Source organism: Numida meleagris, chromosome 10, assembly GCF_002078875.1.
Source record: "Numida meleagris isolate 19003 breed g44 Domestic line chromosome 10, NumMel1.0, whole genome shotgun sequence".
NCBI classification, from domain to species: Eukaryota; Metazoa; Chordata; class Aves; order Galliformes; family Numididae; genus Numida; species Numida meleagris.
The window spans coordinates 3,675,318-3,702,309 of NC_034418.1; the positions used below are offsets into that span (position 1 = coordinate 3,675,318).

At 45.3% G+C, this 26,992-nt stretch overlaps 1 long non-coding RNA gene across 3 annotated transcripts in view; it reads left to right on the forward strand.

Annotated features, from left to right (window-relative positions):
- Window positions 1-26,992, forward strand: part of LOC110404340 — a 231,108-nt gene that overhangs the window by 1,287 nt on the left and 202,829 nt on the right. For all 3 annotated transcript variants that reach the window (XR_002442161.1, XR_002442160.1, XR_002442162.1), the window contains exon 2: window positions 8,509-8,792. This is a non-coding gene — a long non-coding RNA (uncharacterized LOC110404340). The remainder of the gene's footprint in view (window positions 1-8,508; window positions 8,793-26,992) is intronic.

Sequence of the window (26,992 nt, forward strand, 5' to 3'; positions counted from 1 at the left end):
GTATCTGCTAATGTCATTAAACCCACTGTGCCATTGAAGGGCAAAGTGAAGGTTCAAGTCCTCCTCGAGCTCTCTGTGTTCTTCAGGGCCCGATTCTGCAGCAGGGCATGATGTTACAGCAATGAGTCTGTCAATACAATAAGGATGACAACTCATCTAACTGTGGTTGCAGAATTGGACCCATGGAGAGAGGAGCTTCCTACTGCTACTTGTTTTATTATAAATAGGGAAGCTGGACCACAAAAATACATTCAAAAATTGCATCCCACTGTTCTGAAAACTCTGAAATTGGGTTCATGCTGTGCTGTGTTGCTGATCTGCATGTTTCCAGACAGTTGGAAAACTTAAACTTGCATTACAAACCTAGGCCATATTGAATAAATGAAGGGCAGATTTTCAGTCTCAGCTCTCCGTTTTGGGGGTGGGGAATAAGGGTGGTTAGGCTCTTAATGTTACACTGGTGTAGCGTATGTGACGATGAAATGAATTGGTTAATGAGTGCCTAAGCATCTGTTCAGACTCTGGTAGATACTTTGCCAAGGTTCAAGTTCCCTAAGGAGGATTAGCCACCTGGTACAGTTTTCATGATACACTGACAAAGGGGACACCCACCTTTAGATTTGCTGCAGATGAAGAATGAAGGCTAGAATGTGGTTTAGACAAATGTACGGGGTCCCCAGGAAGTCTGTGAGGTTGAGTGATGTATTTTTGTAATCTGGCCACTACTTTTGTAATTGCTACGATTTGGATTACAGGAGAGTCTGCAACTGGTGTGTATTTTTCTAGCAAGACTTATGTGTATTCTCTCAGCTTGTCTCCTGGTATCACTAAATAGATTTATTTATTTTCCTTTTTCCTAAATGACACGCAGCTCTTTGCACACAATTATCTCTCTCGCTGTATAATATATAAAATCAATATACACCATAGGGCAACGAGAAATTGTGATAAAAAGAGTTTTGAAGAGAAAAAATGAGCATTTCATAGCCTGAACTTACAATTAGGCTTTCTGAAGTGTCTGGCTTTCGCGGCATGGACAGCATTATGAGTTGATGAAAGGCCTGCACTAAAAGGCTTAAATTTATGTGATGGCAGTATCACTTTACGATGAGCGTGATTTAGGAGGACTTTGACCCATCAGACACATTATAGCAAAGCGACTTGGTTCGCTTGAAAGACAGAAACATTACACATTTGTTGCTCGACTTGGAAATAGCTGAAATCACACAGCCAACCTGAATTAAGAAAATGAAATGGATCTGATGTCTCTGAACTGGAAGAGGGCTGTGCATGCAAGTAAGCTTTCATCGCTGGGATACCTGTGCAGCTGAAGCCATGCAGGTTTGCTTTTTGGTGCTGGTTTGATCTGGGGGGAAGGAAGGGCTGGTGGTGGGTGTTTGTGGGTCTGGGTCCGCGTGTGCTGGGGTGGGCGGACATGTCCCCAGCTTGGCTGCGTTTGTGTTCCAGTCCCTGCCCTGTGCCTCAAGTGTGGCTGCTTTGTGGGTAATTAGCGGGGCTGAGATGGAGCTGCAGCTCCAGGGAGACAGGTGAGGATGCAGAGGAATTTCAGGGCTGTGTCTGCAGGGCTTGGCAGTGTTCTGGGTGCCAAGGGGGAGAGAAGACGGCGAGACCCTTTGTGGAGCTGCTCGCCTGGGGAAGTGGGCGGCTGGGTGCAGTGCCCCACAGGTGGGTGCCAGGGCTGAGGTGGGACAACCCGTGCAGAGCGTGCTTATCCAAGGTCACTGAAAACGTGCGTGCCGTGCCCTTGGTCGGCGTTTCTGCACAGTGCTGGAGGTGCAGCAGTAGAGCCAGTCTTTGCACAGCCCTACACAGCTGGTGTGTTCACACAGCAGTGAGCGGGCCTCCACCGGCGCAGGATGCTCTGTGCTTCTTAGACTTTGTTTTGGAACCCTTTTGTGGGTGTCCTGCCTTTCTGTCGTCGTGGAGGAGCGTGTCCCACTCCCACGTGGGGGCCTTGTGCGGCCGCGGGGCCCTGGCAGCCGCGATGCCTTCCCCGGGCTGCGCCTGCCCGGGCATGTCTGTGAGCACACAGAGGGAAGAACCCATCCTGCTAAAGACAGAGCTTGTCTGCTGGAAAAGCGCCCGTTCACAGGTGAGAAATTGTCTGTCTCAGTTTGGACAAGGGAACTAATTGTTCGGTGCTATCTGGCTTTAAGTGCTCTGAGCAATCTGGGTTCCACGGCTTCCTTTGAGAGATTACATTGCTTAATACATCTGAATATCAGGAAGTTGGTTTCTTGCCCTGGGTATTCAATCTAAAATTTTCTTTAATTAATTTAATCTCATTACAAGAGCTGGCGAGAGGAACAAAATATTTTTCAGTGTCAGGGTTTGCTTCTTCCCTGGGATCCGCTAGGCACTGAGTGCCACTTGCTCATCCCTGCACACAGCTCCCGCAGGTGCACGTGGGCGAGCAGAGCGGGCTGCTGTGCAGCGGGGCTGCCTCCGGTTGTGTGGGGGTCCTCCCCAGTTCGGCCTTTGGGAGCTCTGACCAGGCTCTGCACGGAGCTACAGCACGCGTGGCACGTCTACACGTGATTGCTTCGACCTTGCTGCAAATTCTCAGGCTGATAAAACTTTATCGTGGAAGAAAATGTGTAAAAATGTGAATATTTCTGAAGTATGAAGAATTAGGAGGAGGTGGAGGCTGCGTGCTAAGAGCTGCAGCGTCTCAGTTATCTGGTGATCCTGGCACCAGCTCCCGTGTGACCGAGGTGGATGAAGAATGGGCTCACACTAAGGCTCATGACTTGGAGACAGAATACATGAGTTTTGCTCCCGCTTACACAGATTTATTTTGTGACCCTGTACAAATCACTTAACCTCTTTCTGCCCAGAGTTCCAGCCTGTACAAGAAGGATAGTGTTTCCCTCTAGCAGAAGTGCTGGACGCTTAATTCATTAATGCTTATAAAGTATGCTCAGGTCTCTTAAAGGGAGCTGCTGCACGCCCATGGCGCTCTGATGTTGATTCATGCCCAGCCCTGCGGCCGGGGCACGGCCTCTCCGGGGCTGCCTCCCTCATTTGTGCTGCGGGCCTGGAGCTGCCGTGCTGTCCAACAGCATGGCCTCCTCTGCTGCAGCGTTACGGATGCTGTGACTGCGATCCAGGGAGAACAGATGCAAAGTGCATATGAGATAGAAACATTTCAACACTTAACGAGTGGTGTGTTTTTACTCTGCAAAGGTATACAAAAACTTCTCCTCTGCATTTGGAAGCACGTTGGTGCTACCTGCTGGGCTCCGGGCTGGTCTTGAAGGGCATTGAGGAAGGTGCTGAGAGAGAAGGTATTTTAATCACATTTATTCTTCCTATGTTTTCTGGACAAATGTGTAGCTGTTAGGAGATATTGGTCCTTCGGAGAAATGTTATCATACTCAGCGTGGTGGGGCGTGTCATTTTCCATTGGCATCATGTCATAGGCCACTGTAATATGTCAGAAGCATTTTATTTCAGTGACTTCATCACGTAAATGAGACGTGACGGGTTGCAAATCAAATTTACCGTACCTACCTTTAACATATACTAAATAAGCTAACAGCATAGATCAGGAGCTGGCAAATGCAGGCTGCTATTGCAGTGGTGGAGACCTGGGATCAAATTGGAGGCCAGATGTGAGGGAAAAGCGGTTTGATGGTTTCCTCTTCGCATACACATCTTAGCATCCCTTGTTTAAGTTTGATCAGAATTCAGATTCAGCATAGACGAGATGAATGCTGGAGCGGGCAGTCCGCTGCAGAGGCAGGCAAGGCAGAGTGGAGGCAGGAGGACCTTTGGTAGCTGTCTCTTGTTGCCCTATGCTCTGATAGGGCTGTCATTTCCCATCTCCAGCAATGCAGAATGTGACAGAGCTGCCCTCTTCCAGTCCCTTGGTCCACGCTTCCCGGAGGATCTCCTCACCTCCACCAGGTGTGTCAGAAGAGAGCACTTGTCAGCTCCATCTTAAACACTGAGGTGAAGAACCTTGGCCTTCTCATGGAAGTAGGTAGCTGCCCACCAGAAGTCAGGGAACGCGGGGATACTGTGCCCTCTGCCTGGAGCTCGGTGCTGCTTGTGCTAGGTGGATGTGCATGGAGGTGGTGTTCAGTCATGCCTGTCTGGAAACCTTGCTCTTGAGGAATGGCAAGGAAGCCAAGATAATTCATCCCACAATTAAATATATTAGCATTTATTTCAGCAGCCCAGTTTAACCTTAATTTACAGTAAAGCTTTATATATAATTAGAACGATTATGTTATTTGGTAATTGCAGAATGAAATAAGTTTGTAGTAGAAATGTTATAAACTTCTTTGGGTGCTGGAGATTGCTGTGGGGTCTCTGCTGGGGGTAAAAAAGGAGAGCTGAGCTTCATTTGTGCAGGCACAACAAATGCGCTGATCAGCAGGCTGTTGTCTATGGCAATCCCAAGTTTATGTCAAAGAAAGCTTAAGTGCTATTATAAATTGAGAATACTGGTATCTAAGCGTAAGGGTGTGTTTCTCTAAAATAAAAGGAAAAATTAAGTCTGTGTGCTGAAAAATACGAGGCTCTCGTGGGTGTTGGCAGCGTTCAGAGGAGGAAAATTGCACGCAGCCATCCTGAGAGAGCGGAGGGCGGCGAGAGCGAGGGGTCCTATGGCACGGCCACAGCACGGGGCATGGGGAAGGGGCACTTGTTGAGAAATGGGACGCTGCCACCTCTAAAGGTGCTCAGACCTGCACAGTTTCCTCTTTAACCCCGTTCTTCCCAGCAGTAAGGGGATAGCCATTTGGGGGGCGTAAGAGAAGGAGGAATCCCTTCAGCTTCTCATCATCTCCCCCCTGTGCTGTTGGCAGTACTCAGTTCAAGCAGCTTTTCCAATGAATGCCAGAAGTTATTTTGAACCTGGTGGATGGGGAGGGAAGCAATGCCTTGTGCAGCTGGCTGGTGGGCTCCCCCCATCGCTAACAGCGCGTGCCTGCCTGCCTTTGATTGCTGCTGATGCAGTGTTGGGTGCAGCAAGGTGACCGTGTGCTGTGGGGGGCACCTGGCTGCTGCGCTTCCTGCTTGGCACGGGATAGTGACTGTGAGCGAGAGCAGGAAGGAGCTCTGAGCTCGGCCTCCTGCAGGCAGCGGGGTGGGAAGGCCCTCTCTGCGGTGTGTTGTGCATGAGGTCCCAGGAATTCTGTTGTGCTGCTGCTTGGGCTAGGTAGATGGTAAGCAAAAAGGAGAGCCTTGAAGTTTGGCTTCACAGTGAATGTTTAGTTCAATTTGTTTCTGAGTAACTCGAGTGTTTGGAAGCTTAGGGTGGGTAGGAAGAGGGAAGACTGCAGCTGGTACCAATAGCAGAGCCTTTCATACTGCCAGTTTAACAGTTGTAAAACAATTAGGGGGAATTATGTTAATAGAAGGCTTTGTTCACACTTCTTGCCCAGTTTTCCTTTCCTTGTAGCACGCCTTTCCACCGTGCTCTGAGAGCGTGCACACAGTGGGGCTCTGTCTGCGCCGTGTACGGTCAGTGTTCTCCATTAAACTGCGGCTGGACGCGGATCTCCCCCAGTTCTCACTAATCAATTTTCCAGTGCTTTGGCTGTTGCATTTTAACGTGGCTCTTCCTAAACAAACAAACCCATGTTTTGGGAAGCTAAGATGGGATCAGAAGTGGTTTGTATGGGAAACGGCAGCCGCAGCTGTTCCCTCTGGGCCATGAACCGGAGCCCTTCCCCATCCGGTCCTGGGGGACAGAGCGGCTCTGGGAGCTCACCAGCTCCCTTCCCACCTCCTGATCAGCGTCTGTGGAGACGGAGCTGCTTGCTGTGGGTGCTGCGGGGAGGGATGTGGGGCGGGGCGGGCTCAGCCCAGCAGCTGCCTGGGTGCTGGCCTGCCTCGGCCCGTCGGCCGACTGCTGGTGGCTCGGTTACTTTGCTAAATAACATGTAGACATTCTGCTTTGAAGCCTTGTGTATGATAGTTAATTAGACAACATTTAATTTGGCTTAACATTTGTGTCAGTTTTGTGGAAGTGAGCCTCCATAATTAGGGAACACAGATCAGGTTTCTGTCAGACTTATAACCTCTCACTCTCATTTAATGCTTCCTTCTCCAGCGCCGTGTCACACTCCTTGCACAGAATTTCCCCCCACTGTCGTTTCCGCTTGGCTGGTAACAAAGTTGCCCGCGTTACACAACTGACAGCAAATGGAGTCGTTGTGGGGATGTAAGGGCATATGATTTGCTGGTAGGAGCGGGAGCTCGCCCGTCGGAGCAGGTTACGTGATGGGAGTCGCTGTACATAATACGGTGCCGCGCGCTCACGCGAGCCTGGGGTGTAGCTGCCGGCAGCCCATGCGGTGCTGGGCCCAGGACGGGCCGTGCTTCCCAGGAGGAGCCCCGGCACCATGGCGTTACTGCCTTGTAGGTGGGAAGGTTCCGAGTGGGTCCTCAGGAGAAAAGAGGGCTTTCCATTTGAAGACGCTTCTGTCTGGGATGGTGACGGATAAGATACTCGTTGCAGACTGTTAGGTGTGACATCAGACGCAGCAGCACTTTGCATTTAGTGTTCTTAGGCTCTAGAACCACAAAAAGAGAGGGTCTGGGGTTCTGGCACTGGGAGAATTGATGCATTATCCACTGAAGTATGCCTGATGCTGCTCTTACCTTTGTTCCGAAGTTACAGCCAAGTGTAAAGCTGTAGCTCTTACCTAATTTTCTGTGGTGAGGCCAGGATGTTTCTTTAAAGATAACAGAGCCAAGCATAGCACGGTTCTAATCAATATTTCCCTTCCTTATCCACCTTTTAAACACTATAGAGCGAAGAAAGGTGGAAGCCTTCTAGCAGCAACCCGCACCGCTTTGTCCCCAGTTCCTCGGAAAGCTTTGCCTTCAGGGCAACCCTTCCTCACTGCTGCAGCTTGACGTTTTGGCTGCAGAGCTGAAGGAGGCCCTCTGTGGCCAGCAGCTTGCCAATTGCAAGCTTGCTGCACCAGCAAAGTAGCAGCAGCCAGTCGTTCACGTGCTGCTCAGCTCACTGCGCTGCGGCCGCATCGCTGCCACGCATCGTGGTGCCGCGGGGCGGCCTCCCATGAGGAGGCTCCCAGGAGCTGGTCGTGCAGTTGTGGTGTTCTGAACGTGTCAGCAGTGCTCAATGGGCAGCTGCAGCATTGCAAGGAAGCACTTGATGGGTGCCCTTTAACTGTGCACTGATTTTGTGGTCAAGGTATGTCTTCATTGCCAGCCGTACCATGAAAACGTGCAGCAGATCAACACCCAGTGCTCAGGTTCTAATCACCACGGCTGCTGTCTGACCTGTAAGCACGGTGCTGGGCCTGGTGTCCAGCACATGTTCAGCAGCAAATGTGCCTGCTGTTCCTTTGCTGTTGAGGAGGGAACCCACTGCACTGTGGTGAAGCTCCCTTAGCATGTGGTTTGGGTGCATTTGAGGTAAGTCTGCTGATCCCGGAGCTCTGAACTTCTCACAGATACAGATGTAAATTTTGATCTTCAACTGCACAGTGATCACCATGGCATTACTGAGGTATATAACTGGCCAGTATAAATTTGCTACACAGCTTTATTTAGTGACACTTTAGTCTTTCACATGGTCGTTCTTGTCTTTTCTGTAAGTCCTCAAAGCCTTACTTAGCATGGGAATCAACATTATGTCATTGGAATCACAGGCTGCTTCCCTTTGCTAGTGCATTACGTCCTGCATGGTTTGGGAAGTCATACTCTGCCAATTTGTTAAAATAATGTCAAGTTATTGTATTTAATAGGTCAGAAGTAGAAACAGTGAGAGAAACAATTATAATGAAATAATTTCTATTTGTAGTAAATGTTGGATTGCAGGGCTGCACGGCATGCACCTGTGGATGGTATTAAAAAAAGGGCAGCAGTAAACAATTCCAGGATGCAGAGGTGTTTAGCGCATATTGGAGATGAGAGTTCACCCATGCTGAAACCTGGAATTTAGTGGGAGCCCGGTATTGGGGGCAGGAAGGAGCTCAGCCATGCAGTCACCTGGATGCGTGATGCTCGGTGCAGGTAAAGCAGCGCTGATGAGATGAACGGAGTGGCGGTGCCAGCACCCCAACATCCCCGCCGAGCAGCACGGCTCAATTCCCCACGGCCGGCCCACGAGCAGCAGCGCGCCAGGCGCTGTGTGGGGGAGAGATGCCGGCTGTGGCCTGGCTTGGGAGCTCTTCCCGTTCTTGTGGTGGTTGCGAGCGCGTTCAAAGACTGCTTCCCCTTGCTGAGACTTGCTTGTTTATTTGATATGGAGTGCGTGCAGGTTTCTTTTTTTCCTTTCTGTAAAAGATTTCTCTGCGGAAATGGATGAATGATGCTGTAATAATTTTGGTTTCCAGCATCCTTTCCCGGAGAAAGACGCCGTAAAAGCTTTGAAACTCGATAGTCTCCAGCGTCATACATGCTTAGGATCCCTTAAGTATCAAATAGAGTTCACGGCAAAGCTAAAGAAGTCAGTGTCCTATTGAAAGGCCCTTTATGTCTTGTCTCTTCTTTGTTCAACAGGGAACAAAGTTTGTCATCCTGAGACACCAGACCTTTGACGAAGCGCAGGTAACCTATGACAGTGCGTGCGGCGCTAACAAAGAGTCCCTGTCAGCCTTTGTAGAAGACTTTGAGACTTCAGTCAGCGTTGACTTTCCAGAAGATGAGGAGCGTGTTGGTGAAGTGCTAGGCTGTGGTTCCTCGGATCTCTCAGTTCGTGGAGGAACAGAAGAAGCTCGGCGTGGAGATGAAAAGATGACAGAAGCAGCAGAATCCCAGAAGTTGCGATCACACAGGCAGATGAGGTGGGTGATAGACAATACTTGATAGAAAATTCCTTTTTATCTTATCTGATTTGTATTCTTGGCTGTGATGAGAAATACATCTTGTTGTTTCTAATTAATTCTTTAATTTCCTTTTATTTATATTTGAATTTAGCGAAATTCTGTTTCGTGTTAGAAGCGTTCTCCATCTAACCCAAAATGCATTAAAAAGGCTATTTGCTTTAATCAGTGGATTTTTAATCTTATTATATGCTCCTCAAAAATGAATATTTCTTTGTATTGTAGAGTATGTATTTACATAAATTAGTGTTATCCTTGGTTATTTTGCCAACCGTAATTTATACGCTTTTTAGTTTTATCATAGAATAAAATCTCGCCTCTGATATTCTGGGGCCATTTTTAGCATCGTAGCAAATTACCTTGGGAGGAACTATTACACACTCAGTGAACTATCTTTCTTGAGTTTCTTTTAAAAGAAACCCTCAAATGTATACCAGGTTCTCAGCTTCCACTGATGAATCCATGTCTCTGTTTTACCGTAACGTTTAAGGCAGGTTTTGCAGACTTCTGGAAACAACAGATTTGTCAAAGTTGCATGTACAATTCACCTGAAAAGTTGACTGTTTATTCATTTAGTCCATAATTCTTTGCCAAATTCAATTATTTTATAACTGTTAGGATTATTTTCTTCTCTTACCGCCTTTGTTTTTATGTAATTTCAAACATAGCATCCAGAAATGTTGACAAAACATTTGCAGGGAATTTCTTTGAAGTAATACTGGAAGTAACTAAACTTAGAAGATATTAGCAAATGGAGCTCTGGTCTCTGTGGCGGATGGAGGCCCTATGTCAGAATGGACCGTGTAAGCTTTCCGTTTCACTGCCAGAAACTTGAAATACGAAAATGTGAAGAAAAACTATGCTGCATTCTCTTCCATCCCAATAACCGCTCTTCCTTTTTCCTCTCTACCTGTGATTGACTCACATTCCCGAGGTGCTTCTCTCTGAGTTCCATGTCACGTGGAAGTCTGCTGATCCTTATCTGGAGAGTCATTTAAGTTTATGGGGCCCCTGAGACAATTAACAACAATATCTCCAGCGATAAAGTTATTGACTTCTGGGCAGTTACCTTGTTTGAGCAAGGCAATGAAAGTTCTTGCTTTCCCTATGTGTGGTGCGGCTGAGTCATGAGTGAGAGCTTGGCTGGGATGGGACCGCCTTGGTGAAGGGAGGTGACGGGAGAACCTGACCAAGTCCTTGACATGCTGAGTTTGGGGTTTTGCTGGAGTCCCACTGCGCTTGTCTTGGTGGTCAGTGCGTCTTTGTGTATTGGTGCAATGGTGAAAGCAGAGCTGAACCCAAGGAGCATCCTCACAAGGATGTAGCGGCTTGTATTGCCTCGTGCTGTCACCCGAAGTGCTTCAGGGCTCCCGGTTACTGCTTGGTGCAGAGCGTGAGAGCAAGAATAAAGCTTGTGAACTGTAAGGCAGCAGAATGGCAGTGAGAAGTGCTTCATGTGTGGCTGTGTCACGTGCCGAGGGTTTGCTAAATGACATTTCGCTGCCCGTTCCGTCAGGGCTGTGCATTCAAGACTTACTGCTGACTTGTATTTCCCATCTTCAAAATAACACTTATACAAATGTGTATTTATCCAAATTCTTACGTAACTATGAATGCCAACATTAATGTCTAATAGGAATGGATACTTACTGTAGCATGCATTTTCTCTTAGAGGAACGTACCTGCTTCCAACTGTCTGGCTCCCTCCCTGCAGAGAACAGCAGCATTTTGATGGGCTGCTCTTGTACTGATTGATAAGTATTAGTGCAGTTGGTACATGTTCTCTGTTGCTGGTATGGCGTGCGTGTGTCATGAATTACGCCCGTATCCAGCCCTAAACAAGCAGCAGCTCGGTGTGGGTGGCTGGTACGGAACATGTGGGCACCAGGAGCGGTGTCTGAGCCAGGAGATGTTCGGCAGCGCACGTAGCACAGGATTACAGCTTTGGGGGGTCTCTTGGTTAAGCTGTGTTTTACATTACACGGGATCAGCTGTGCAGTTCTGTCTGAGCAGTTCAGCTGTGTTGTAGGGGGATTTTTGGGGGTGGAGTGGGAGAATTAGTGCAACTGATGACATTTGCATTCTTTCTAAACCAGCCTACAAAATAAATAAGTGTGGCTTCGGTGCTGTATTTTAAAAAGGATTGGAAATCAAGCTCTTATCTGGAGGAAAGAAAGGGTTACCTGCATGTGTAGCAGTGTGAATACTATGGTGGAACTGACCTCAAGAGGTAGATCATTTTTCCTGCTTTTAAAGGCTGTTTTCTTCACCCTTTGAATTAAACTTCCACCTAAGGTGAGCCATACAGGCTTTCTGATTTCTGCCTTCAGCATCCTCCTTTCCCCAGCTTTTCGTGTGGCTTTTCCACATGGCGTGGGACAGAGAAACATCATTCCGAACAAGAGATTGCAGAGTACCTCAAAGGGTGGCTGTAAAAGGGGTCCCTAACCGCTGTCCTGGCCCATGGTGTGGATGTCCCCGCGCTGGGTTCTGCTCGTGCTGTCTGTGCACTCTGCAGAACCGACCGAGCAGCGGGTGGTGTGTGCGCTCAGCCCCTGCTGCTGCAGCTGCACGCTTTGTGGCCGTGAGTTGGGTGGTTCAAAGCTACTTGTCTGTTGAGGGTGATGGTGTGAATATACTCTAAGAAAAGAGGATAAAACCTGCAATTGATTTCCTTTTTTATTCGTAGTATTTTTTTATTTCAGTAACTCATCTAGGAGCATTAGCTGTGGGTGAGAGGCCTGGTATGTGGAGCAGCACACATCCAGGCCAGGTGATGCTGGCCCTGAGAAGCATGCAGTCTATATGCAAGTCAATGTACTGACAGTCAAGAGAAAATAACTTTTTTTTTTTTTTAATGTGGCCTCTAGCAGTATTTAATGACTGCAAAGATCCTTGATATCTTATCTTTTTGACTGCTATTATTCTGGAACTCAGTGGTTATACATATTCCAGCAGCATCTTTTCATGTCTCCGAACATCTTTATAAGTGTCAGACAAGTTGGTGCATGAGATGCCTCCTTTTATGTGTGCTAGATTTTGTATATTTTCAAGGGAGGGAGTAATTAAATTACTGTTTCAAAGGAGTTATCTACCTCACTAATAACTTATCTGTAAGCTTACTAAAGTAGTCGTTTGTACTATAAAATGACTAAATAACTGTTGTATAATCTCAAAATTACAGTAAATCATTATTCCTCCGCAGTGGGGGCAGCTATGGCTTGTGAATGTGTCAAAGTCTGACAGGTTTGATGCCATACTTGCTCGTACTGGGAGGGGGACTGAGGAGTAATTACAACTGCTTTTGTGCAGGACCCTTAGATAAATAACTCAGAACTAAGCCAGATGGCACAGAAGGCGCCCAAACAACTGCCCCCAGCTCTCTCCAGGATCTCGCTGATTCTGTGCTGATGTCTCACAGTCTGTTTGAGAAAATTCAGCTTGGCTTAACACCAAAGCCTCTGTGCTATCTCACTTTCCTGACTACCGTGAGCATCTGTGTGATGGTGCTGGAGCTGTGCTTCCCGTTCCCGTGCCGTCAGCCAGTGCCGGTAGGAACGGCAGAGAAGGGGATCGGCTGAAGAGAAACAGCAGCAATAGATACCTGAAAGATGTTACTGGCTTTTTGAAGTCGGAGGTAAAGTGGCAATTGTCATCCATACTGCAGGGGAAAAGTGACAGCACTTAGGACCTCTGTGAGGAGGCCTTTTGGCTTTCCCCATGCAGTGAATGCTGCAGCCGTGGTCCTTGCTGCCTGCAGGGGCCCTCTGCCCTGGTCCTTGCATGCAGAGCTGCTGTTGCTGTAGAGGCGTTGTGTGCTGGTGCAGCTCTGCACGTGTGTTGGACAGAAAGCAGAAGAGCTTCACTCCTGCTGCTCAGGCATGTGTGCGCCTGCTAAAATTTTCCCTTTTAGCGGCGCTCAGCCTTTCTTTTTCATACTGCTGTATTAATGAAATGCTTCTAAAATAAGCTCCAATGGTTGGCTGTTATTGCAGCTTTAAGGAATAATTTTACCTTGGCAATGTGTCTGATAGGGTCATTTGCTCCTGGGGTCACGAATAAGATTGCCACCTTCCCTTCTGCAAATGACTCCTCCTGATCCTTGGTGGTTGCAACTGCATGCGTGCTGTGTGCACAAGCTAGAGAGGCTGGAATTAAGTATTCCTAGCGAAATGACAGGCTTGACAGTAGATTATTATTATAATTACACTATATGTTTATGAGTCTACGTTTTGGGAGCTTGTTGGAAAAAAGATCTCCAGGTTACAGATGTTTTGAGAACAGCTGCCTTGGGGAAAAATTGGAATGACAGCAATGAATATCCTATCCAGATTGTATCAAAGGTGTAGGAAATTGAGCAAAACGTACTTCCACTGATCTCACCCGCTTCTGCATTAATTTTTGAAGTGGGCTGAGTAAGCTTCCACGTGTAGTAGCAAGTTGTAACTGAGAACTGGGGTGCCACTCGCTCTCAGATCCTTCTCCATCTGTAGCTTACTTCTCACAGAAGGCATAGACCCACAGCACTTCTGGAGTTAGCTTTTTCTAAAGGAACAGGGAGGCGTTAGTGCATCCTGGCTGCGCTCTCAGGGCTGTGTGAAACTCCCTCGAGTTGCGTTGCGGATGCTGATGTTGCAGATTGTCTTGCTCCTCAAACAGAGAAGGACCAAGAGGCTGTGAAGTCATCCCGGCCACTCCACTTGCAGGCAGATGGTGTAGAATTTCCATTTGGGGTAATACCTTTTCATTATTCAATGTATCACTCCCAGTTTGCGTTCCCAGGAGACTAACTTTGTAGGTATAAGATTTCACTATCAGCAGTGACTTGGTTTTATTAAAATTAGCCATTTTCCATTGAGTTAAGTTGCTATAATGAATTAAAATTTAATGGTATTATTTGAAAAAAAAAATCTTCTACATTTCAGTTAGTTGCAACTGAGCCCCATTAACCTGATTTCTGATTCTGTTTCAGTTAAATATATTTATCTTGCTTATGGTTGTGGTATGGATTACCATACCATATTTTAACGTGCACTAACAACATATCAGCAGATATGTAAAAAAGTGAGTTAATAACATAAATGTCTGCTATCATGCTGCTTTGTAAAACCATTCTTAATTTAATCCATATACTAAGTGTGCTTTCCAGTTACAAAAATTTATGATAAGTATCAGGCAGAAGTGAAACCGTGATACAGAATTGTGACTGATGTAAAACAGACATACAAAATGAGTAGCATTAGGACGCTTACTTTGAAGTTTGCTAAAACCAGTAAAGCGATATCCACTTTAAGTGAAACCTGCTGTTACAGATACCTACTGGATTTTGGGAACATTTCACTTTTGAACTTAGTCTTTGCACTCCATTTTGCCATTTATAAGGTACACAGCGTTTTTTTTTCTCTGTGTAGCTGGAAAGACTAGAGTAGCTGACTTACTGAGATACCTTCTTATCTTTGCTCACAGACAGATAGTTGAGCATATTCAGTATCTGGGAAAATAACATCTCTTCAGATATCTGTGAGAAATTATCTTGATATAGCTGTGTAAAGTTGAAACAAATAGTAGTTTGCTTTCATTCAGTATCGTACCATTGCCAAATATGAATAACAGAAGAAATACTGAGTAATTTAAGAAGAGATCTGAGAATAACAAAAGAAACGAGAGCGGGTATGTTGGTGAGTCTCAGTAAACTTTTTAGTGTCTTACTGACATTGCTGGCAACAATTTTGAAGCGCAGGGATCAGTTGCAGGCTTTGTGATCACAGCTAGTTGAATGGCTGCTGGAGGGACACAGGTGTCCCCTTCGATTCATGCCCATTTAGTTATGGACAGAAGGCAAAGTCCTGGCTTCCCGCATGCACCCAAGGTCTCACCCACAGCAGTGAAGTGTTCCAGCATATCTAATGTAAATACATACGTATTTCCTACATGGTATTTACTGCCTGAAGACTTATTCCTACTTGAATTATAACTGGTGCGTGGGGTAGAGTTGTGAGTAACGGGAGTGTCTTTGGATGCTTTTTGGACATTTGCGTTGTGTTTATACATTTATTCCAAATAGGGAATTTCATATTAAATGAACCAGGAAAATGTCTTTGCTCTCAATAGAGCTATGTCTGTGCATGCTTACTGTGTTGGTGTAAAGGTGGCAAGGAACTGAAATACAAGTGCCATTGAGTTGTCCAAGGAGTGACGAGTGGCTCAGGCAGTTTTACCTCTGCCTAAAGATCTCCAGGTTTAGAAGATGAGATGCATTTAGAGATGCTTTGCCTGCTGTGGTTCCCGCAGTGGAGTTTTCAGTAGCTCTCGTGACTTTACCTCTTGCTTCCTTCGACCAGGAGGGAAGCTTGTGCAAGCACACTGCCACATAGTCTGTAGGACTGCTCCACATATGCCAGCTTTTGAAGCATGTATAGTTAGCCACATATAAACAGCCTGGAGAACGGTCATTTGCAAAAGAAATTCATTTTCAGAAAGTAAATTTAGAGAAACAGCGTCCTGCTCACTGTCTGAGCACAGAAGGAGAAGGGAGTTCTTGAGTTACAGGCTTGCTGTATGCAGTGTTGATCGTCCCTGCAGGCGGTGTGAATGCAGTCACCTTCTGTGTAGTTGCTTGTGCGTGTTCCTTCTACCAGGAAGTCCAGTGAATGTGGGGCAGGAGACTGGGGAATAAGCTAAATCCAAGTGGGTGCTGCAGCTCAAATGGCACTCTGTGTAGCAGTGTTTATTTTTTTGAGGACGGTTTGCTAGAAGGAGATGGGCAAATTGCAGCTGACAGGCTGGGCGCTGGTGTGCTGAGCGCTGACTGACGGGGGACTTGATACCTCTCTGGTGAGAACAGCACCCTGTTCAGCTTGCCTCAGATCACACATTGCTCTTCAGAGCCCCTTGTCAGAAAGCTGCTGAATAACTTTTCCAACGTGAGCGTGTGACACGGAGCGTGGTAGTGGGGACAAATGCAGCCGTCCATTTTGCTAAGGCTTTGGTGAAATATCGGCCTTGAAATCCAACGTCATTTCCCAAGGAAGAATGGGGATTTAGGGGTGAGCGTGCACTAGCTGCTTTGTATAGTGCAAATCAAAAGTAGGGGTGAATTTGGCCTCACCTCTTCCGTGGCAGAATCCTCCTGTAGAATTGGAATCTCCACTTGGGAGAGTTGATCTGAGACCCAGACATGCTCTTACCGAACCTCCATAACCCAGCTGGTGATTAGACTGGCAAAGGATGTTTGGATCATGTGATGTCTCCTGTCATCTGTGCACTGTTGGTCAGCCAGACGCCTGGCTCCAGCGATGAGAGTCCTTGGGCTCTCCCAGCTTAGTATCAGAGGCAGCTCACAGTGACCGCTCCTTCTGAAGGTGCGTGGCTGTATCACGCAGAAAGAATCATATAATGGCTTAGGTTGGAAGGAACCTTAAGGATGATCCGTTCCCAACCCTGTGCCGTGGGCAGGATTGCCAGCCACTAGATCAGGCTGCCCAGGGCCCCTCCAGGGATGGGGCATCCACGCTTCACTGGGCAGCCTGTGCCCCTCACAGCCCTCTGAGTGAAAAGTTCCTTCTTAACACCTAACCTAAATTTCCTCTCTTTCAGGTTAAAGACATTCCCTCTTGTCCTATCACTGTCTGCCCGTATAAAAAGTCAGTCCCACTCCTGCTTGTAAGCTCCCCTCAAGTACTGGAAGGCTGTAATGAGGTCTCCCCGGAGCCTTCTCTTCTCCAGGAACAAGCTCGGCTCCTTCAACCTTTCTTTATAGGGTAGATATTCCAGTCGTTTGATCGTCTTTGTGGCCTCCTCCAGACCTGCTCCAGCAGCTCCCCATCCTTCCTGCACTGCGGGCCCATACTGCAGGTGGGGCCCCACAAGGAGAGGCACTACAAAGAGTTCTGGTGAAGTGCAGTGTCTCTTTTCCTACTGCAGCGTGCCATTCTGTTACTACTTTTTGTCACTTTTTTGAGTGTTTTTTAATACATGGAAGAGCTAATTTTATTACTTTTGCTCAGTATAGTCAACAGTATCAGAAAGTAGGGACTCCACGCGTGTCTGGGTGAAACTGCCCATTTTTGGATATTTGTGTCTCCTTAGTATGCAGTCACCTTGTCCAGCCTGTTTCTCCTCTCTTCCTTCAGGGGACAGACCCTTACAGCACAAGTGTTGCACATATATACATAAAACAGCATTTACCTCCTCATTTATTTTAGTTTTATATTTGGGGATTCTGCATATCCAAGATGTGAAATCACTGTAATTAGGCAACTGCTGAAAAACTGAAGTCTGGCTGTGATGAACTGCCTCATGGGTGTGAGGACAGCTTGGAAGTGTCCCTGGGGGAGCTGCTTTGCTCCAGGGTGGCCAGCTGAGGTGAAGTGCACATTTCTTTTAAGCCTTGGGATTTATTACTCTGCTGGAATGGCTTTCTTTCTTTCTCTCATCAAGCTCCCCCCCCCCTTTTTTTTTTCTTTATCAGAAGCCGAAAGCTTGCAACTCTTTTGAAACATAAATTTAAAATCACCCTGTTTCTGCTGGGCTCTTGTCCTAAAAACGTGGCTCATGTTTCTCCTTTCCTCTGCTGTCCAGATCTCACTCTTAGTTTTGGGGCAGTAGATTGATCTGGCAGCATGATACATTCTGACTAATTTTTCTGGCATCTCTGTGATCCTGATTTCCTAATGTTATCATTGACTTGTCGTCAGTGACAGAAATTTGAAGGCAACTTGTTCTTCAAAGTGTTCTACATGCGAGAGATGTTTTTTTTTTATTGTTTTAATCTCTAAAGCTCTCATAATGGTTAGACTCTTAAAATGGATTTAAGTGTGCGCAAGGCTTTGTAGAAAAGACCTTCCCTTTTGCTTGTGTGTTCCTCTGCATTTCTCACGTGTTGTTTGGGATTTTGATTCTCAAAAGATTAGATTGGATTAATACGTTGTTTTCCTTTCAACCATGTAAATATTGAGTGGCAAAAATGAAACAAAATCCTCATTCCTATTAAAATACAGCAGGACTTAATAGAATCTTAGAAAACAATGTTAAGATTTTTTTTTTTTCCACGAAAGGTTAACCAAATATGGCCCCAGTTCTGCAAAGGATTACTCATGTTTAGTTTTACATCCCGTGCGCTGACTTCCAATGGCATGCTGCATGAAGCATTCTTGCTGAGCCTTTTGAGATCGTGGTCTGAGTGACCATCCAGCATGATGCTCCTTACCATGCCACTAACAACGCTTCTGCCAAAGGTTCTCTCTTGTGCCCCTCTCTTTTTTAAGGTCAGCCATTGGCCCTGCCTTTGCTTCATTGCAGTAGAGTTGGTACTTCTTTCTCCATTCTGTTTCAGCGGATTCGTACCAGGTTGTTCTCCATTTGAGTGATAACGAAGAAACGTGCAGCTACCTTTATGTAAGACGTTTTCACGTAATTCTCTGATAAAGAAAAGTCTTACGGGTTAGTAGTCTTATCAACAAAATATTATTTGATAATTAGGTAATTACAGTTATAGCATGCAGTCCAATATTAGGACTTAGGAAGAAAATAAATAGGAAGAAGTATCGATGCTGTAGCTTTTTCCTCCCTAAATTAGAAAGGAAAATGTAATTTTAGGGAAGCACTGAAGACTGGCTTTTCAGTGTTGCCTTGCTGGTTCTTGATAGATGTGAGTAACTCTAAGAAAACTGCAGTTCTGTATCGTAAAGGTCAAACTGTCACCAAATGAAATGCAAACAGATCCAAAGAAAAAGGCCACCTTGGCAGAGACAACTGAATTAACTGGGCACAAATCAATTCACTGCATATTTACGTTCACCCCAAGTGTTGCTTTAAAATTTACTTCAAAATAGCAATAAAACTTTCTTTCAGAAAGAACTCATTTGCCAAAATGTAGTGCCAAAGCAGTAAATAGCAAACCAGCCAGATGGCTTCGATGTATCCAAGAACAGAGGAGTAGCGTCGTTTGGAATAATACAACTTTGAATTGACCCTGTGAATCCTGCCTTTGTAGGTAATGACTTTGAGGACTTTTAAAATGCCTCCCGCTCTCTTAGATCTGGCTGGTGAAGGCTGTTTCCTCGCTGGCTTGGTTTGTGCGGTGCTCACCGCTGTACAGGCCAGGTATCGCTGCTCTTCACTGGGCCGGGCTCTGCTAAAACTGCTTGGCCTGGTTCCGTGGAGCAGGCGTGCAGGTAGCCTGGCACTGATGCTTCTGGAAGCGCTGCAGCCCGGCTTGGTGTGTGAGGATGAGGGAGCGGCCACAGCTGGGTGCCTTGGCAGCTCGCCCCGTTCTCAGCCATAAGGATCTTGAGCATTTCTGTACATTTCTGTAACTTCTGCATTGAAGGGAGAGAGCTCTCTGAGGAGAGGCAGCGCAGCAACGCACCCTTATTTCTGCGTTCTCCCTCCCTAGTATGCGAACACTTCAGTAATGACCCTTCTTTTTCCTACCCTGCTTTTCTATGGCTACCTCTTTAATTTTGGCCAAGCCTTAAAGCCCTAAAAACTGTTATTCTTTTTTTATTTTTTTAAGAGATTGCAGCATTTTGCTTTCCCGGCTGGTTAGTGCCTGTTACATTTTCTTTTGCCTTTTATTGTTTGTTGTTAAGAAATGAGCGCACTTTCAGGTTCTTGTCAGTAACAAGCCAGGTTTATGCCGTTGTATGGATGGGTGAGGAGTGCTGAGGGGGGGAATGTGCTTGAAAGAAGCTTAATGTTGCACTGAGTAATACGGACTCTTTTTTTTCTGCATCTTTTTTTCTGTTGGCGCTCCCCTCTACCCGGCATGGAGCTCGGTTCCAGTGGTTGTCTGTGCTTAGCAAAAATATGTGAAAATTACTAGCCTCTTCCATGGTCTGCATGCTACGTAAGCCAAGGTACTTTTCGTTAAGGAATATACATGTATGAAGAGCACCTGGGGGCTTATTGCAAGGAGAGCAACTTTATAAAAACATGCTGTGCTATAAATTCACATTTCTATCTTGATCCGAGTTAATTTTCAAGTGTAGACAAGCCTTTAGAGTTGCTTACTAAACTCATGCTTTCTAAACCTCAGGGAGGTGATGTTTTCCAAAGAAGCCTAACATTTTTTTTGCTTTTTATAAAACAAAGAAAGCAAAAAAGAAAAAAACCCATCTCTTTACATGGAGCAGCATCTCCAAAATGAAAGCCTTTTCCATTTGAATGGCAGCAATGAAGAATTTCCACCACCACTGAACTATTCAAAGTTTATAGTGCTGTGTTTTAGACTCAAAATGAGTACATTGAATTCCAGCCCAGCGGTGCATGTCTGAACCTTGGTTCATGGAATCAATCGGATGAAGTAGGAATACCTGATGGCAGTGACAGAGCCGCTTTGAACAGCTGACAGCGATCATTAGGAAAAAAAAGCACAGGAGGAAAAAAGATTCAAGGATTCCAAATCATGTACCATGTGAGCATGAGTTTGCTTTCCCCACAGCGCAACTCGGAATAAATTTGATTAGAGGCAGAGTAGTAGAAGAGGACTTCTACACCGGTTTGTAATACCAGGCACAATCGGGTTTCTAATAGCCTAAGGGATGGCTGTACTTGAAAGCTAATTTGGATTAATGCGGGGTCTGAATTTAAAATAGGGATAGGTATTTCTGAATAACTGCATTCTTGTTCCAGAATAAAAGTGTCCACATGTGAAGTTATTCAGGAACGGCTATTTTGGCATCATCTCTTTGTCTCCGAGCCCTAAATCTCTGCCTGTAGGCTGCTGATGGAGAGACAACAAATGCTATCAGCTAATAGGATCTCTCACGAAACCTCTGCCTTCCAAAAGCTGCAAAAAACTTCCCAACATGTAACAGTTTAATTTAACTGTGTATTTCCTGATCTTAATTCTTCTCAACTGCAAGGGAGTCTTTTTAATTATGAACAGGATTAGCCCATACAGCTTAAACGATAATTTCAATGTTCATTTTGTTAGGCTTGATTAAAAACAAGTCTCTCAAATGCTGTGTATAATGTTCGCTCTTAACCATTTATGTTGGCAGAGGGAAATACAGAAATCTGGATGGAGATCGGACCCGTGGTTCTGCATTGATATTCATTGTGGAACCTCTGCCCGTTAAGCCCTGTAAATAAACTCGGGTGTTCCCCACCTGCATACTTTCAGGTCGCTGGCTGTGGGAGGAGGTCTGCAGGGCTGCAGGCCAGGCCCTCGTGCTCCTCACGCCTCTGGGAGGTGCTCCATTGCAGGTTGGTGTTTGAGAGGGCTGAGCTGCTCTGCTGGGTGCAAGTTGCAAGTGTCCTTGGTGCACCTGGAGGCCATTAACGCATCCTGTGTGTAATGCCCCAGGGCAGGCAGGAGCAAGCTTTGCATTCAGCATTCATGACTCTTGTTCCTCTGTTTGTGTGTAGCAGTTAAGATTCCCAATAAGGTTGGGTCTTGCATTCAGGTGGGGCCAGGATAGGTTCACATAACCCTCAAGCCACAGATTTGCAGCTTCTGTGCAGAAATGTTTAATAGCATTTGTAGATACAAATACAGCAAGATTTGAATAGGAATTCGGCTTAAGTCCATTGAGAAATAGTTAGTAGGCATTGACAGGATCCAGACTTGAAGGCCAAGATAACCTGTGTGCTTCCACTCAGAACGAACACCTGCAGGGTTTGGGAGGCACACCGTACCACGGCCGTAGTGAGCTGTTAATAGGAGTGACTGCAGTTCTGTTTGGTGGAGGTGTGTTACTGAGCACCAGGGCACACACCTGGGTTGCTGCTTGGCAGCATGTGGCTCTGTGTCCCCATGGAGCCTGTGACACCGCACCCAGCCAGCGCCTGCACCTTGCAGCCAGAGCCCCTGCTTCTCATGGGTGTGCCAGTATATTATCCCTGCACCTTCATGTTCTCTTTTAGCAGGTATATTAAAATGTGCTTTCTTCATTGCTAACGAATTGAATATTTTGTGTAGCTCTTGGTTGTTATCACCCAAGTGCTGCCAAAACTTTCTGTGTATCGTGAAAGCACTAGGATGACAATATTGTTATGTGAAGACCACCTACTTATTTTGCTAAGATAATAGCAAAACATGCATTACAATGCACATAATAATTCCAAAAGCATGCGTAGTCAATGTGGTTACATTTGTGATACCTGAGAGTTTGCACGTTCTGAAGTGGGAGATTTCCAAGTAGGATTATGCAGCGCACAATTCCCTGAATGCGTCTGTGAGCTGATTCTATAAGTGAAATAAGTTTCTTTGTTAGCTCTAGGTTCTAATTCTCGTCCTTTTTAAGATTCTGTTGGTATCATAAGATTAGGTTGTTTACCAAAGATAGAATATGATAGTTATTTCTGCTTTACCAGAAGCCAGTTACATAGGTTGGTTCCAGTCCCTCGCTAAATAGCTTTTTCTTTCAGCATTAATTTTAATGTTTAAATAGCATGTGCATTTTCTTACGGCTGCATAAAGATACGTGTAAGTAGAAAGCTACTTTGGTTGGGAAGATCCAATGCTCAGTGAAGCCTTTCGCATATATAGAATACTGAATATCTAAACCATTATTTAGCATCAGAATCAGTTATGGTTGTCTGACTGATGGACAATCTTTTCCTGACCCAGTCTCTTTGCAAGTGACCTATACTGTCTAGACAGTTGCATATTATTTATACATTCATTTCAGATTTATAGTTCTTTTAACTAAAGTTGAGGGTGTTAGTTTGCCGGTGACTTCATATCCACATCAGGGCTTGAAGCAGGCTGGAACAAGGCCCTTGCAACCAGCTACAAAGTCCCTTTCCCCGGCTCGCCTTTGTGCGGGTTCACCCTTCACCATTCCTCTTCACCTCCCTCCCTCTGCTCTTCCGGCCCCTCCCTGCAAAGGGGGGAGGGGGGGGGGGGTATAAGAAAAACAGGACAAAATTTGGATACACAGAGAAGATTGTGTAAAAACCAGCTTCAAAGAGCTGAGATCAGTTCTGGTTGATCCCTTTGGCTGACTGGGGAATCGTTAAGGCAGTATTCATATCCAGTTTTCACATCTAAAGTGCTAGGGCTAAAATGAAAGAGCTCTTTGGTGGGGCTGTTTCCTAAAGGGCGGGTGGAAGGGAGGTTGTGCTGCAGCAGCTCTGCCTGCACCGTGTGTGACAGGTGGCTCATCAAGGGCAGCCTGCATGAGCCCTTTTCCACGTGCAGATATCTTTCTTGAATTGTGCTCTTGACTCCTTTAGGGGTAAGGCAAAAAAAAAACAAAAAACAAAAAAACCCAACAATAACAAAAACCAACAAAACCGCAAAGCAGTGCTGCAGCAGTTGAGTGCAGATCTCGAGATCTGCAGCCACTCTTGGTGTCCTTGTAGCTCCAGATGCTGTGCATGCCCATTGCTCTGCCAACCTGAGATTCTGATCTGCTTGTAGACTCCTCCCAGTCATTTGCAAATAGCTGGTGTTTTTAGGAAGGGCATTAGCAATCTGTGAGCATTTGTCTGCTGGGCTGATCCTATTGCTTCTGGAATGACAGGTGCTCAAGTTACTCAGAATTTTGTTTTGTTGTATATGAGTGATGCCTTCCCTTTGAGTTAGCAGGCTGAGGAATCCCATCCTGGAATCAGAGTTTCTCTGGTTTCATGGCTCGCAAACCCAGCTGGCTCATGAGGTCGGGCAGTATCCATCAGTGGTGCGATCTGTAACGGGTACCCAGCATCTCTTTATGCATGAAGGATCACTGTGAGCGTTATAAGCTGTTGTTATCAAATAGCAGTGACAAACAAGAGGAACGAAGCAGGAGGACGCATGGAAGAATGCTCAAAAGTCAAAAGGAGGAGAGGGCAGGAGGCTTGTGGGCTGTGGTGAGGTGGGGAGAGCACAGGGTGCTGGAGCAGAAGGCACTGGGAAAAAAACAATGAACTTCTAGAATAAAGAAATAACAACAACAAAGGCATTGTGACTTACTGCACACAGTGCAAGTCTTACAGCTCGAGTAGTTTCTGTACTCCTTGAGCATATCTGAAAACTTTCTCATACGAGTGCCCTGATTTTCACGTCCCTAACATAAAGACTTGTTTCTAATTCCTGTTAATTTCACCATGAAGATTGTCCTTAAGTCCCACATTTATACGTTTGTAGGACGTACAAGCAGATTATAGACATTTAAGTATGGTTCTTGTGATGGTGCTTAACCTCCCTTTTGACTACATTTGTTACAAATTCTAAAATGAGTGAGGTAATGGAACATCAAATTAACCACTCATTGAGAAAAGGCTTAAATTTAAAAATATAATTCTAAAACTTACACATTTTCTAGGTAATAGGAAGAAAATGTATGGGCATTTTCCGTGCTTGTTACTTTGAGTCCCAGACTCTTTCTGTTTAGCTAATACAGTATAAGATTAATTCTCTCACAGCACATTGCCTGGAGTTCACTGCACATGTTTACTGATGTGTACAGCTCTCAAATAAGTTTAGTGCTTCTTTCACCCACTGTTAGGAAGTATATTTAAAAGAAATTGCCTTTTATAGATTTAAATTACAAAAGTACTGATATCATGCAAAAAGCAGTTCAACTCATGCAAGCATACAAATGTGTAAATCTTAGGGAAAAAGATACCCAGGGCTAATATGAATGTAAATAGGATTAGCTGCTTGCATTAGTGTCTGAAATACAATTTAAAATGCTTACTGCCTGGTTATTCTTACATATATACATACACACACACATATATATGCATACTTATATATATATATATTTAAAATACATATATATGTATGTATTCCCCCCCCAAATATTCTATGATAGTACTTGAATATCTTCTCTTTTTTTCTAAACAGGGAGACTTTTTAAGGGATTACTTAATGGCTGCCGTATTAGCGATGGAATTCAATATATTATTAGGTATAGAAGGTTTATATTTGTGTTATATAAAATATTAACACAAAATGAGGACAGATTTCCATCCCTCACATATCCTCCCAAATGCAACAGTAATTTTAGACCCAGTTTTCTCACTGAATCATGAACAGTGACAGCCACCAGATTCTCTATAAGCCCATGGAAAGAACAATTTTCAGTCAATGGTACCACTAAAATCAATGGACGAGGCATTTCTTTAGAGATTTTGGTCTCCTATATCATGGCTCCTGCAGGACAGCAAGTCCTTTAAGCAGCCTTAGAGGTAGGATAGGGAATTTAGATTTGTTATTGCTTGTGTTAAACTGATAGAAGTATGGGTGTTAGAGGGAGCCTAAAAAGCCAGCTTTCTGCCATACTCTTGAACCTGAGATAGGGCAGATTTCTGAAGAAGTGAGTAAATTCTGCTGCTCAGAATTCTTAATTTTCTTAACCTTTCTGCTTTACAATAGAAACTGTGAATACTTCCGTACAAATAACTGCATATACCCATCATTTGTTTTTGTTAAAGTGGCAACTACCATGCAGTAATGTCATTTCCCCTTCGATGTGTAGTAAATATGTTAGAATGATGCCAGCTAATTACACGTGAGATTAGATAGAAGAAGGAATGCTAATTAAGGTACCTGCCCTGTCAGACTGGGCAAGCAGCTGTCAAAAGATGCAGCATTTCATACCTGGGATGCGATGTCAGAGGGACAAAAAAAGCAAAAAAGTTTGGTTTTAAACCATTGGCTTTAAAGGAACCTGGTGAGCTGCTGTGCAGAGGAGCTTGCAGTGTCTGATGCTGGGGTTTTTTCCTTTGTGAGGAGCCCCGTTTGCTATAGGCTGTGGGTAGATCATGAGAAATCAAAATGAATGTACATTATAAACAGAATTTCGCCAAAAATTCGTCAGATTCATTTAAACGTTTTTAATTAAAGCATAGGTTTCTTTTTTATACGGTAAGAGAATATTTTTCATTTCGAGTTCTTCAGTGTATAGATAAAATAACGGCCATGCCTTCTGCAGCGTTTGGCTTTCTAAATCACAGCAAAAGCACCCTGCTTTGGGAAAGCTGCTCAGGGAGCGCTGGTGTCACTTAGCCCTTAAAAAGGTCTTCATCTTACATCCCTCGTAGGTAGGTGGCTTGGGGAACCTGCTTGGCCTGGCTTTGGGCTCCCAGTGCTGCAAGTTGGGCGTAGCACTGTGGAACTCAGTGGGGTCAGAGCAGCGAGAGCCAGGCCGGGCTCCCCAGCAGACACATGGGAGCGGAGCCAGCAGGGCTTGCCCCTTGCCATGGGCAACCAGCACCCTTCTCCCTCCCAGTAATCCTCTCTGATCACGCACCCCGCTGTAACCAGATCAATTGCCAGCATTAGGTAACGTGCAGAGAGCTCGCTACCTCGTTTTCTCTTAATTAAACAAAAAATAAAACGAGTGCATAAATGGGACCAGAAAAGAGCTCTCGGTGTTTACAGAAATAAAAAATAAAAGAGTGTGTTTTTTAAATTAATATTTTCAAATGTTCAGGTTGAATTAATTTGAGAAATATGAATATGTATTGGTAGTGTTAATTCTTTGGGGTTTTGAAAATTCTTACAACCACATAATTAAATGAGTGCCTTTAGAAATACTGATAAAACCCATTGCCATTCAAATATCCATACAAGAGAACAGGGGCTGTAAGCTGGAGGCTTTAGAGATTAGTTTGGCCACGGGCCAGTATTTATCACAACATTTCCATCTTAGAAGATAAAATTTAATCATTTTTATTTAAATATAAATCAAAATTAATGCAGTTTTTTTTAAAAAAGGAACGTATAACCCAATCACAATATCTTTATTTTAGAGATGCTTGCATCTATTGTCTCTATTCAAAGGAGCGACGCTGTCTTTGTTGTGCTGCTTTCCCTTCAGATTTTTTTCTCCTACAAGGGTGCAAGAGGAAGGGGCGGTTGACCCAAATACAGTCCTATCTCCTAATTTTGCCAAGATCAAAGGCATTTCCAGCGTTTCATGTGCTGCCTATTGGTGAAGTCTAAAAACATTGTACTGAGGCGTTTCTGCGCTTCCCAGGCACAAGCATAGGCAGCCCGCCATCAGGCGTGTGCAGCGTGCCCGTGTCAGCCTGCTCTCGGGGCGGTTGTGCCCGTGTGCCGCGGGGGGTGCCCCGTACTTTGGGGGGGCTCAGCTGAGCTGTGCTCTGCCCAGCTTACTGGACTGGTTCCGGTGCCACTAATGTTGCTAAGAGAGCAGTGTGCATCTGAGGCAAGCACCAAGCGTTGTGCTGGGTCCCATTGCGCTTTCAAGTCTGGCGCG